The following is a 13,689-nucleotide window of genomic DNA, read 5'->3' on the forward strand; positions in this document are numbered from 1 at the left end:
TGGGCTTCTGGACCCAAATGGGCGGGGCCTAACGAATTTAAACCCCCAATCTTATTTCAATGGGTTTAGGGGCTTCTAGGCAAAAGGGGCGTGGCCAAAATTATCTCAACCCTCAGCCATGTCATGGTCTATACTATGACTGGTATTATGGGCTTCTGGACCCAAAGGGGCGGGGCATAACGAATTTAAACCCCCAATGATATTTCAATGGGTTTAGGGGCTTCTAGGCAAAAGGGGCGTGGCCAAAATTATCTCTACCCTCAGCCATGTCATGGTCTATACTATGAATGGTATTATGGGCTTCTGGACCCAAAGGGGCGGGGCCTAACGAATTTAAACCCCGAATGCTATTTCAATGGGTTTAGGGGCTTCTAGGCAAAAGGGGCGTGGCCAAAAGTATCTCAACCCTCAGCCATGTAATGGTCCATACTATGAAAGGTATTATGGGCTTCTGGACCCAAATGGGCGGGGCCTATGAATTTAAACCCCCAATGCTATTTCAATGGGTTTAGGGGCTTCTAGGCAAAAGGGGCATGGCCAAAAGTATCTCAACCCTCAGCCATGTCATGATCTATACTATGAATGGTATTATGGGCTTCTGGACCCAAATGGGCGTGGCCTAACGAATTTAAACCCCCAATGCTATTTCAATGGGTTTAGGGGCTTCTAGGCAAAAGGGGCGTGGCCAAAAGTATCTCAACCCTCAGCCATGTCATGGTCTATACTATGAATGGTATTATGGGCTTCTGGACCCAAATGGGTGGGGCCTAACGAATTTAAACCCCGAATGCTATTTCAATGGGTTTAGGGGCTTCTAGGCAAAAGGGGCATGGCCAAAAGTATCTCAACCCTCAGCCATGTCATGATCTATACTATGAATGGTATTATGGGCTTCTGGACCCAAAGGGGCGGGGCCTAACGAATTTAAACCCCCAATGCTATTTCAATGGGTTTAGGGGCTTCTAGGCAAAAGGGGCGTGGCCAAAAGTATATCAACCCTCAGCCATGTCATGGTTTATACTATGAATGGTATTATGGGCTTCTGGACCCAAATGGGCGGGGCCTAACGAATTTAAACCCCCAATCTTATTTCAATGGGTTTAGGGGCTTCTAGGCAAAAGGGGCGTGGCCAAAATTATCTCAACCCTCAGCCATGTCATGGTCTATACTATGACTGGTATTATGGGCTTCTGGACCCAAAGGGGCGGGGCATAACGAATTTAAACCCCCAATGATATTTCAATGGGTTTAGGGGCTTCTAGGCAAAAGGGGCGTGGCCAAAATTATCTCTACCCTCAGCCATGTCATGGTCTATACTATGAATGGTATTATGGGCTTCTGGACCCAAAGGGGCGGGGCCTAACGAATTTAAACCCCGAATGCTATTTCAATGGGTTTAGGGGCTTCTAGGCAAAAGGGGCGTGGCCAAAAGTATCTCAACCCTCAGCCATGTAATGGTCCATACTATGAAAGGTATTATGGGCTTCTGGACCCAAATGGGCGGGGCCTATGAATTTAAACCCCCAATGCTATTTCAATGGGTTTAGGGGCTTCTAGGCAAAAGGGGCATGGCCAAAAGTATCTCAACCCTCAGCCATGTCATGATCTATACTATGAATGGTATTATGGGCTTCTGGACCCAAATGGGCGTGGCCTAACGAATTTAAACCCCCAATGCTATTTCAATGGGTTTAGGGGCTTCTAGGCAAAAGGGGCGTGGCCAAAAGTATCTCAACCCTCAGCCATGTCATGGTCTATACTATGAATGGTATTATGGGCTTCTGGACCCAAATGGGTGGGGCCTAACGAATTTAAACCCCGAATGCTATTTCAATGGGTTTAGGGGCTTCTAGGCAAAAGGGGCGTGGCCAAAAGTATCTCAACCCTCAGCCATGTCATGGTCTATACTATGAATGGTATAATGGGCTTCTGGACCCAAAGGGGCGGGGCATAACGAATTTAAACCCCCAATGCTATTTCAATGGGTTTAGGGGCTTCTAGGCAAAAGGGGCGTGGCCAAAAGTATCTCAACCCTCAGCCATGTCATGGTCTATACTATGAATGGTATAATGGGCTTCTGGACCCAAAGGGGCGGGGCCTAACGAATTTAAACCCCCAATGCTATTTCAATGGGTTTAGGGGCTTCTAGGCAAAAGGGGCGTGGCCAAAAGTATCTCAACCCTCAGCCATGTCATGGTCTATACTATGAATGGTATAATGGGCTTCTGGACCCAAAGGGGCGGGGCATAACGAATTTAAACCCCCAATGCTATTTCAATGGGTTTAGGGGCTTCTAGGCAAAAGGGGCGTGGCCAAAATTATCTCAACCCTCAGCCATGTCATGATCTATACTATGAATGGTATTATGGGCTTCTGGACCAAAAGGGGCGGGGCATAACGAAATTAAACCCCCAATGCTATTTCAATGGGTTTAGGGGCTTCTAGGCAAAAGGGGCGTGGCCAAAATTATCTCAACCCTCAGCCATGTCATGATCTATACTATGAATGGTATTATGGGCTTCTGGACCCAAATGGGCGGGGCTTAACAAATTTAAACCCCCAATGCTATTTAAATGGGTTTAGGGGCTGCTAGGCAAAAGGGGCGTGGCCAAAAGTATCTCAACCCTCAGCCATGTCATGGTCTATACTATGAATGGTATTATGGGTTTCTTGACCCAAATGGGCGGGGCCTAACGAGATTAAACCCCCAATGCTATTTCAATGGGTTTTGGGGCTTCTAGGCAAAAGGGGCGTGGTCAAAAGTATCTCAACCCTCAGCCATGTCATGGTCTATACTATGAATGGTATTATGGGCTTCTGGACCCAAATGGGCGGGGCCTAACGAATTTAAACCCCCAATGCTATTTCAATGGGTTTAGGGGCTTCTAGGCAAAAGGGGCATTGCCAAAAGTATCTGAACCCTCACCCATGTCATGATCTATACTATGAATGGTATTATGGGCTTCTGGACCAAAATGGGCGGGGCCTAACGAATTTAAACCCCCAATGCTATTTCAATGGGTTTAGGGGCTTCTAGGCAAAAGGGGCGTGGCCAAAAGTATCTCAACCCTTAGCCATGTCATGATCTATACTATGAATGGTATTATGGGCTTCTGGACCCAAATGGGCGGGGCCTAACGAATTTAAACCCCCAATGCTATTTCAATGGGTTTAGGGGCTTCTAGGCAAAAGGGGCGTGGCCAAAATTATCTCAACCCTCAGCCATGTCATGATCTATACTATGAATGGTATTATGGGCTTCTGGACCCAAATGGGCGGGGCTTAACGAATTTAAACCCCCAATGCTATTTAAATGGGTTTAGGGGCTGCTAGGCAAAAGGGGCGTGGCCAAAAGTATCTCAACCCTCAGCCATGTCATGGTCTATACTATGAATGGTATTATGGGTTTCTTGACCCCAAATGGGCGGGGCCTAACGAGATTAAACCCCCAATGCTATTTCAATGGGTTTTGGGGCTTCTAGGCAAAAGGGGCGTGGCCAAAAGTATCTCAACCCTCAGCCATGTCATGGTCTATACTATGAATGGTATTATGGGCTTCTGGACCCAAATGGGCGGGGCCTAACGAATTTAAACCCCCAATGCTATTTCAATGGGTTTAGGGGCTTCTAGGCAAAAGGGGCATTGCCAAAAGTATCTGAACCCTCAGCCATGTCATGATCTATACTATGAATGGTATTATGGGCTTCTGGACCCAAATGGGCGGGGCCTAACGAATTTAAACCCCCAATGCTATTTCAATGGGTTTAGGGGCTTCTAGGCAAAAGGGGCGTGGCCAAAAGTATCTCAACCCTCAGCCATGTCATGATCTATACTATGAATGGTATTATGGGCTTCTGGACCCAAATGGGCGGGGCCTAACGAATTTAAACCCCCAATGCTATTTCAATGGGTTTTGGGGCTTCTAGGCAAAAGGGGCGTGGCCAAAAGTATCTCAACCCTCAGCCATGTCATGATCTATACTATGAATGGTATTATGGGCTTCTGGACCCAAATGGGCGGGGCCTAACGAATTTAAACCCCCAATGCTATTTCAATGGGTTTTGGGGCTTTTAGGCAAAAGGGGCGTGGCCAAAATGATCTCAACCCTCAGCCATGTCATGATCTATACTATGAATGGTATTATGGGCTTCTGGACCCAAATGGGCGGGGCCTAACGAATTGAAACCCCCAATGCTATTTCAATGGGTTTTGGGGCTTCTAGGCAAAAGGGGTGTGGCCAAAAGTATCTCAACCCTCAGCCATGTCATGATCTATACTATGAATGGTATTATGGGCTTCTGGACCCAAATGGGCGGGGCCTAACAAATTTAAACCCCCAATGCTATTTCAATGGGTTTAGGGGCTTCTAGGCAAAAGGGCGTGACCAAAAGTATCTCAACCCTCAGCCATGTCATGGTCTATACCAGGGGAGGCCAACCCGTGGCTCTCGAGCCGCATGCGGCTCTCCCCCAGTTAAAGTGCGGCTCCTGCTCCGGCAGGTAGATTGCGGATAAGTGCCCTAATGTACCATGTAAATAGCTGCTGAAGCCTCTGAGGCTCTAAGAGGCTTCAGCGCTCCCAGGGATGCAGTGCGCGGATGCAGGGGGAAGTGATGACGTCACCCGCGCATCACGAGTGAGGAGCCACAGCGCCGGGCACAGGGTGTCACTGGTGTGGAACAGGCACCCGCTCCCCACACTGAAACCTCCACGCCCCCATCCCTCACAGCTCTGCTATTGCATCGGATGGAGCTGTCTTTGGCGCCTGTATGCCACATGCTGCGTCCATCACGCTGCTTCTGAGATACAGAAAGCACCGCTATGAGACCTGCGGCACTGTGAGTAATTGAGCCTGGGAGGGGAGTGATGGGATGCCTCTCTCTCATCAGTGGCACTGCCACTCTTTACATATGATTCTGGGACTTTTGATGCCATAAACCTGTAACTGCTTCATGTACTGGCTGTCACTTGAACCTTGTGCAGCTCACCCTGTCTGCCTGGCCTGTTCCTTCTGTCCTTTACCCCAGTGTGTCTACCTCTACCTCCAAGCAAAATAGCAGCCCCTCCCTACCCACATTAATCCCTGCCCTTACTCATATTTACCCTCAATTATACAAACTTCTCCCTGCCTACACACCAACTGTTGCTTGCCTTTATCCTACACTACTCTAACTGCCCCAGCACTGTCCCTGCTGCTGTGTGCCCTCATCCCACCCAAGGGGTCCAAATAGACCACGCCCCTTTTTTGGAAGAGCTTGGCAAAGGCGTGCACATGTTGTTGGCTCTTTAGCTTGACTACAGATATTTTTCAGCTCTTCACCTCTGACCGGTTGGCCACCCCTGGTCTATACTATGAATGGTATTATGGGCTTCTGGACCCAAATGGGCGGGGCCTAACGAATTTAAACCCCCAATGCTATTTCAATGGGTTTAGGGGCTTCTAGGCAAAAAGGGGCGTGGCCAAAAGTATCTCAACCATCAGCCATGTCATGGCCTATACTATGAATGGTATTATGGGCTTCTGGACCCAAATGGGCGGGGCCTAACGAATTTAAACCCCCAATGCTATTTCAATGGGTTTAGGGGCTTCTAGGCAAAAGGGGCATGGCCAAAATTATCTCAACCCTCAGCCATGTCATGGTCTATACTATGAATGGTATTCTGGGCTTCTGGACCCAAAGGGGCGGGGCATAACGAATTTAAACCCCCAATGCTATTTCAATGGGTTTAGGGGCTTCTAGGCAAAAGGGGCGTTTCCAAAATTATCTCATCCCTCAGCCATGTCATGGTCTATACTATGAATGGTATTATGGGCTTCTGGACCCAAATGGGCGGGGCCTAACGAATTTAAACCCCGAATGCTATTTCAATGGGTTTAGGGGCTTCTAGGCAAAAGGGGCATGGCCAAAAGTATCTCAACCCTCAGCCATGTCATGGTCTATACTATGAATGGTATTATGGGTTTCTGGACCCAAATGGGCGGGGCCTAACGAATTTAAACCCCTAATGCTATTTCAATGGGTTTTGGGGCTTCTAGGCAAAAGGGGCGTGGCCAAAAGTATCTCAACCCTCAGCCATGTCATGGTCTATACTATGAATGGTATTATGGGCTTCTGGACCCAAATGGGCGGGGCCTAACGAATTTAAACCCCCAATGCTATTTCAATGGGTTTAGGGGCTTCTAGGCAAAAGGGGCGTGGCCAAAAGTATCTCAACCCTCAACCATGTCATGATGTATACTATGAATGGTATTATGTGCTTCTGGACCCAAATGGGCGGGACCTAACGAATTTAAACCCCCAATGCTATTTCAATGGGTTTTGGGGCTTCTAGGCAAAAGGGGCGTAGCCAAAAGTATCTCAACCCTCAGCCATGTCATGGTCTATACTATGAATGGTATTATGGATTTCTGGACCCAAATGGGCGGGGCCTAACGAATTTAAACCCCCAATGCTATTTCAATGGGTTTAGGGGCTTCTAGGCAAAAGGGGCGTTTCCAAAATTATCTCATCCCTCAGCCATGTCATGGTCTATACTATGAATGGTATTATGGGCTTCTGGACCCAAAGGGGCGGGGCCTAACGAATTTAAACCCCCAATGCTATTTCAATGGGTTTTGGGGCTTCTAGGCAAAAGGGGCGTAGCCAAAAGTATCTCAACCCTCAGCCATGTCATGGTCTATACTATGAATGGTATTATGGGTTTCTGGACCCAAATGGGCGGGGCCTAACGAATTTAAACCCCCAATGCTATTTCAATGGGTTTGGGGGCTTATAGGCAAAAGGGGCGTGGCCAAAAGTATCTCAACCCTCAGCCATGTCATGGTCTATACTATGAATGGTACTATGGGCTTCTGGACCCAAAGGGGCGGGGCATAACGAATTTAAACCCCCAATGCTATTTCAATGGATTTAGGGGCTTCTAGGCAAAAGGGGTGTGGCCAAAAGTATCTCAACCCTCAGCCATGTCATGGTCTATACTATGAATGGTATTATGGGCTTCTGGACCCAAATGGGCGGGCCTAACGAATTTAAACCCCCAATGCTATTTCAATGGGTTTTGGGGCTTCTAGGCAAAAGGGGTGTGGCCAAAAGTATCTCAACCCTCAGCCATGTCATGATCTATACTATGAATGGTATTATGGGCTTCTGGACCCAAATGGGCGGGGCCTAACGAATTTAAACCCCCAATGCTATTTCAATGGGTTTTGGGGCTTTTAGGCAAAAGGGGCGTGGCCAAAATTTTCTCAACCCTCAGCCATGTCATGATCTATACTATGAATGGTATTATGGGCTTCTGGACCCAAATGGGCGGGGCCTAACGAATTTAAACCCCCAATGCTATTTCAATGGGTTTTGGGGCTTCTAGGCAAAAGGGGTGTGGCCAAAAGTATCTCAACCCTCAGCCATGTCATGATGTATACTATGAATGGTAATCTGGGCTTCTGGACCCAAATGGGCGGGGCCTAACTAATTTAAACCCCCAATGCTATTTCAATGGGTTTAGGGGCTTCTAGGCAAAAGGGCGTGACCAAAAGTATCTCAACCCTCAGCCATGTCATGGTCTATACTATGAATGGTATTATGGGCTTCTGGACCCAAAGGGGCGGGGCCTAACGAATTTAAACCCCCAATGCTATTTCAATGGGTTAAGGGGCTTCTAGGCAAAAGGGGCGTGGCCAAAAGTATCTCAACCCTCAGCCATGTCATGGTCTATACTATGAATGGTATTATGGGCTTCTGGACCCAAAGGGGCGGGGCATAACGAATTTAAACCCCCAATGCTCTTTCAATGGGTTTAGGGGCTTCTAGGCAAAAGGGGCATTTCCAAAATTATCTCATCCCTCAGCCATGTCATGGTCTATACTATGAATGGTATTATGGGCTTCTGGACCCAAATGGGCGGGGCCTAACGAATTTAAACCCTGAATGCTATTTCAATGGGTTTAGGGGCTTCTAGGCAAAAGGGGCGTGGCCAAAAGTATCTCAACCCTCAGCCATGTAATGGTCCATACTATGAAAGGTATTATGGGCTTCTAGACCCAAATGGGCGGGGCCTAACGAATTTAAACCCCCAATGCTATTTCAATGGGTTTAGGGGCTTCTAGGCAAAAGGGGCATAGCCAAAAGTATCTCAACCCTCAGCCATGTCATGATCTATACTATGAATGGTATTATGGGCTTCTGGACCCAAATGGGCGGGGCCTAACGAATTTAAACCCCCAATGCTATTTCAATGGGTTTAGGGGCTTCTAGGCAAAAGGGGTGTGGCCAAACGTATCTCAACCCTCAGCCATGTCATGGTCTATACTATGAATGGTATAATGGGCTTCTGGACCCAAAGGGGCGGGGCATAACGAATTTAAACCCCCAATGCTATTTCAATGGGTTTAGGGGCTTCTAGGCAAAAGGGGCGTGGCCAAAATTATCTCATCCCTCAGCCATGTCATGGTCTATACTATGAATGGTATTATGGGCTTCTGGACCCAAATGGGTGAGGCCTAACGAATTTAAACCCCGAATGCTATATCAATGGGTTTAGGGGCTTCTAGGCAAAAGGGGCGTGGCCAAAAGTATCTCAACCCTCAGCCATGTCATGGTCTATACTATGAATGGTATTATGGGCTTCTGGACCCAAATGGGTGGGGCCTAACGAATTTAAACCCCGAATGCTATTTCAATGGGTTTAGGGGCTTCTAGGCAAAAGGGGCGTGGCCAAAAGTATCTAAACCCTCAGCCATGTCATGGCCTATACTATGAATGGTATTATGGGCTTCTGGACCCAAATGGGCGGGGCCTAACGAATTTAAACCCCCAATGCTATTTCAATGGGTTTAGGGGCTTCTAGGCAAAAGGGGCGTGGCCAAAATTATCTCAACCCTCAGCCATGTCATGTTCTATACTATGAATGGTATTATGGGCTTCTGGACCCAAAGGGGCGGGGCCTAACGAATTTAAACCCCCAATGCTATTTCAATGGGTTTAGGGGCTTCTAGGCAAAAGGGGCGTGGCCAAAAGTATCTCAACCCTCAGCCATGTCATGGCCTATACTATGAATGGTATTATGGGCTTCTGGACCCAAAGGGGCGGGGCCTAACGAATTTAAACCCCCAATGCTATTTCAATGGGTTTAGGGGCTTCTAGGCAAAAGGGGCGTGGCCAAAAGTATATCAACCCTCAGCCATGTCATGATCTATACTATGAATGGTATTATGGGCTTCTGGACCCAAAGGGGCGGGGCATAACGAATTTAAACCCCCAATGCTATTTCAATGGGTTTAGGGGCTTCTAGGCAAAAGGGGCGTGGCCAAAATTATCTCAACCCTCAGCCATGTCATGGTTTATACTATGAATGGTATTATGGGTTAAGGACCCAAATGGGCGGGGCCTAACGAATTTAAACCCCCAATCTTATTTCAATGGGTTTAGGGGCTTCTAGGCAAAAGGGGCGTGGCCAAAATGATCTCAACCCTCAGCCATGTCATGGTCTATACTATGACTGGTATTATGGGCTTCTGGACCCAAAGGGGCGGGGCATAACGAATTTAAACCCCCAATGATATTTCAATGGTTTTAGGGGCTTCTAGGCAAAAGGGGCGTGGCCAAAATGATCTCTACCCTCAGCCATGTCATGTTCTATACTATGAATGGTATTATGGGCTTCTGGACCCAAATGGGCGGGGCCTAACGAATTTAAACCCCCAATGCTATTTCAATGGGTTTTGGGGCTTCTAGGCAAAAGGGGCGTGGCCAAAAGTATCTCAACCCTCAGCCATGTCATGGTCTATACTATGAATGGTATTATGGGCTTCTGGACCCAAATGGGCGGGGCCTAACGAATTTAAACCCCGAATGCTATTTCAATGGGTTTAGGGGCTTCTAGGCAAAAGGGGCGTGGCCAAAAGTATCTCAACCCTCAGCCATGTAATGGTCCATACTATGAAAGGTATTATGGGCTTCTGGACCCAAATGGGCGGGGCCTATGAATTTAAACCCCCAATGCTATTTCAATGGGTTTAGGGGCTTCTAGGCAAAAGGGGCATGGCCAAAAGTATCTCAACCCTCAGCCATGTCATGATCTATACTATGAATGGTATTATGGGCTTCTGGACCCAAATGGGCGTGGCCTAACGAATTTAAACCCCCAATGCTATTTCAATGGGTTTAGGGGCTTCTAGGCAAAAGGGGCGTGGCCAAAAGTATCTCAACCCTCAGCCATGTCATGGTCTATACTATGAATGGTATTATGGGCTTCTGGACCCAAATGGGTGGGGCCTAACGAATTTAAACCCCGAATGCTATTTCAATGGGTTTAGGGGCTTCTAGGCAAAAGGGGCGTGGCCAAAAGTATCTCAACCCTCAGCCATGTCATGGTCTATACTATGAATGGTATAATGGGCTTCTGGACCCAAAGGGGCGGGGCATAACGAATTTAAACCCCCAATGCTATTTCAATGGGTTTAGGGGCTTCTAGGCAAAAGGGGCGTTTCCAAAATTATCTCATCCCTCAGCCATGTCATGGTCTATACTATGAATGGTATTATGGACTTCTTTACCCAAAGGGGCGGGGCCTAACGAATTTAAACCCCCAATGCTATTTCAATGGGTTTAGGGGCTTCTAGGCAAAAGGGGCGTGGCCAAAAGTATCTCAACCCTCAGCCATGTCATGATCTATACTATGAATGGTATTATGGGCTTCTGGACCCAAATGGGCGGGGCCTAACGAATTTAAACCCCCAATGCTATTTCAATGGGTTTAGGGGCTTCTAGGCAAAAGGGGCGTGGCCAAAATTATCTCAACCCTCAGCCATGTCATGATCTATACTATGAATGGTATTATGGGCTTCTGGACCCAAAGGGGCGGGGCCTAACGAATTTAAACCCCCAATGCTATTTCAATGGGTTTAGGGGCTTCTAGGCAAAAGGGGCGTGGCCAAAAGTATCTCAACCCTCAGCCATGTCATGGTCTATACTATGAATGGTATTATGGGCTTCTGGACCCAAAGGGGCGGGGCATAACGAATTTAAACCCCCAATACTCTTTCAATGGGTTTAGGGGCTTCTAGGCAAAAGGGGCATTTCCAAAATTATCTCATCCCTCAGCCATGTCATGGTCTATACTATGAATGGTATTATGGGCTTCTGGACCCAAATGGGCGGGGCCTAACGAATTTAAACCCTGAATGCTATTTCAATGGGTTTAGGGGCTTCTAGGCAAAAGGGGCGTGGCCAAAAGTATCTCAACCCTCAGCCATGTAATGGTCCATACTATGAAAGGTATTATGGGCTTCTAGACCCAAATGGGTGGGGCCTAACGAATTTAAACCCCAATGCTATTTCAATGGGTTTAGGGGCTTCTAGGCAAAAGGGGCATAGCCAAAAGTATCTCAACCCTCAGCCATGTCATGATCTATACTATGAATGGTATTATGGGCTTCTGGACCCAAATGGGCGGGGCCTAACGAATTTAAACCCCCAATGCTATTTCAATGGGTTTAGGGGCTTCTAGGCAAAAGGGGTGTGGCCAAAAGTATCTCAACCCTCAGCCATGTCATGGCCTATACTATGAATGGTATAATGGGCTTCTGGACCCAAAGGGGCGGGGCATAACGAATTTAAACCCCCAATGCTATTTCAATGGGTTTAGGGGCTTCTAGGCAAAAGGGGCGTTTCCAAAATTATCTCATCCCTCAGCCATGTCATGGTCTATACTATGAATGGTATTATGGGCTTCTGGACCCAAATGGGCGGGGCCTAACAAATTTAAACCCTGAATGCTATTTCAATGGGTTTAGGGGCTTCTAGGCAAAAGGGGCGTGGCCAAAAGTATCTCAACCCTCAGCCATGTAATGGTCCATACTATGAAAGGTATTATGGGCTTCTAGACCCAAATGGGTGGGGCCTAACGAATTTAAACCCCCAATGCTATTTCAATGGGTTTAGGGGCTTCTAGGCAAAAGGGGCATAGCCAAAAGTATCTCAACCCTCAGCCATGTCATGATCTATACTATGAATGGTATTATGGGCTTCTGGACCCAAATGGGCGGGGCCTAACGAATTTAAACCCCCAATGCTATTTCAATGGGTTTAGGGGCTTCTAGGCAAAAGGGGTGTGGCCAAAAGTATCTCAACCCTCAGCCATGTCATGGTCTATACTATGAATGGTATAATGGGCTTCTGGACCCAAAGGGGCGGGGCATAACGAATTTAAACCCCGAATGCTATATCAATGGGTTTAGGGGCTTCTAGGCAAAAGGGGCGTGGCCAAAAGTATCTCAACCCTCAGCCATGTCATGGTCTATACTATGAATGGTATTATGGGCTTCTGGACCCAAATGGGTGGGGCCTAACGAATTTAAACCCCGAATGCTATTTCAATGGGTTTAGGGGCTTCTAGGCAAAAGGGGCGTGGCCAAAAGTATCTAAACCCTCAGCCATGTCATGGCCTATACTATGAATGGTATTATGGGCTTCTGGACCCAAATGGGCGGGGCCTAACGAATTTAAACCCCCAATGCTATTTCAATGGGTTTAGGGGCTTCTAGGCAAAAGGGGCGTGGCCAAAATTATCTCAACCCTCAGCCATGTCATGTTCTATACTATGAATGGTATTATGGGCTTCTGGACCCAAATGGGCGGGGCCTAACGAATTTAAACCCCCAATGCTATTTCAATGGGTTTTGGGGCTTCTAGGCAAAAGGGGCGTGGCCAAAAGTATCTCAACCCTCAGCCATGTCAAGGCCTATACAATGAATGGTATTATGGGCTTCTGGACCCAAAGGGGCGGGGCCTAACGAATTTAAACCCCCAATGCTATTTCAATGGGTTTAGGGGCTTCTAGGCAAAAGGGGCGTGGCCAAAAGTATATCAACCCTCAGCCATGTCATGATCTATACTATGAATGGTATTATGGGCTTCTGGACCCAAAGGGGCGGGGCATAACGAATTTAAACCCCCAATGCTATTTCAATGGGTTTAGGGGCTTCTAGGCAAAAGGGGCGTGGCCAAAATTATCTCAACCCTCAGCCATGTCATGGTTTATACTATGAATGGTATTATGGGCTTCTGGACCCAAAGGGGCGGGGCATAACGAATTTAAACCCCCAATGATATTTCAATGGGTTTAGGGGCTTCTAGGCAAAAGGGGCATGGCCAAAATGATCTCTACCCTCAGCCATGTCATGGTCTATACTATGAATGGTATTATGGGCTTCTGGACCCAAAGGGGCGGGGCATAACGAATTTAAACCCCCAATGCTATTTCAATGGGTTTAGGGGCTTCTAGGCAAAAGGGGCATTTCCAAAATTATCTCATCCCTCAGCCATGTCATGGTCTATACTATGAATGGTATTATGGGCTTCTGGACCCAAATGGGCGGGGCCTAACGAATTTAAACCCCGAATGCTATTTCAATGGGTTTAGGGGCTTCTAGGCAAAAGGGGCGTGGCCAAAAGTATCTCAACCCTCAGCCATGTAATGGTCCATACTATGAAAGGTATTATGGGCTTCTGGACCCAAATGGGCGGGGCCTATGAATTTAAACCCCCAATGCTATTTCAATGGGTTTAGGGGCTTCTAGGCAAAAGGGGCATGGCCAAAAGTATCTCAACCCTCAGCCATGTCATGATCTATACTATGAATGGTATTATGGGCTTCTGGACCCAAATGGGCGTGGCCTAACGAATTTAAA

This window comes from Crinia signifera, chromosome 5 (genome assembly GCF_055691185.1).
Source record: "Crinia signifera chromosome 5, ASM5569118v1, whole genome shotgun sequence".
Lineage (NCBI taxonomy): Eukaryota > Metazoa > Chordata > Amphibia > Anura > Myobatrachidae > Crinia > Crinia signifera.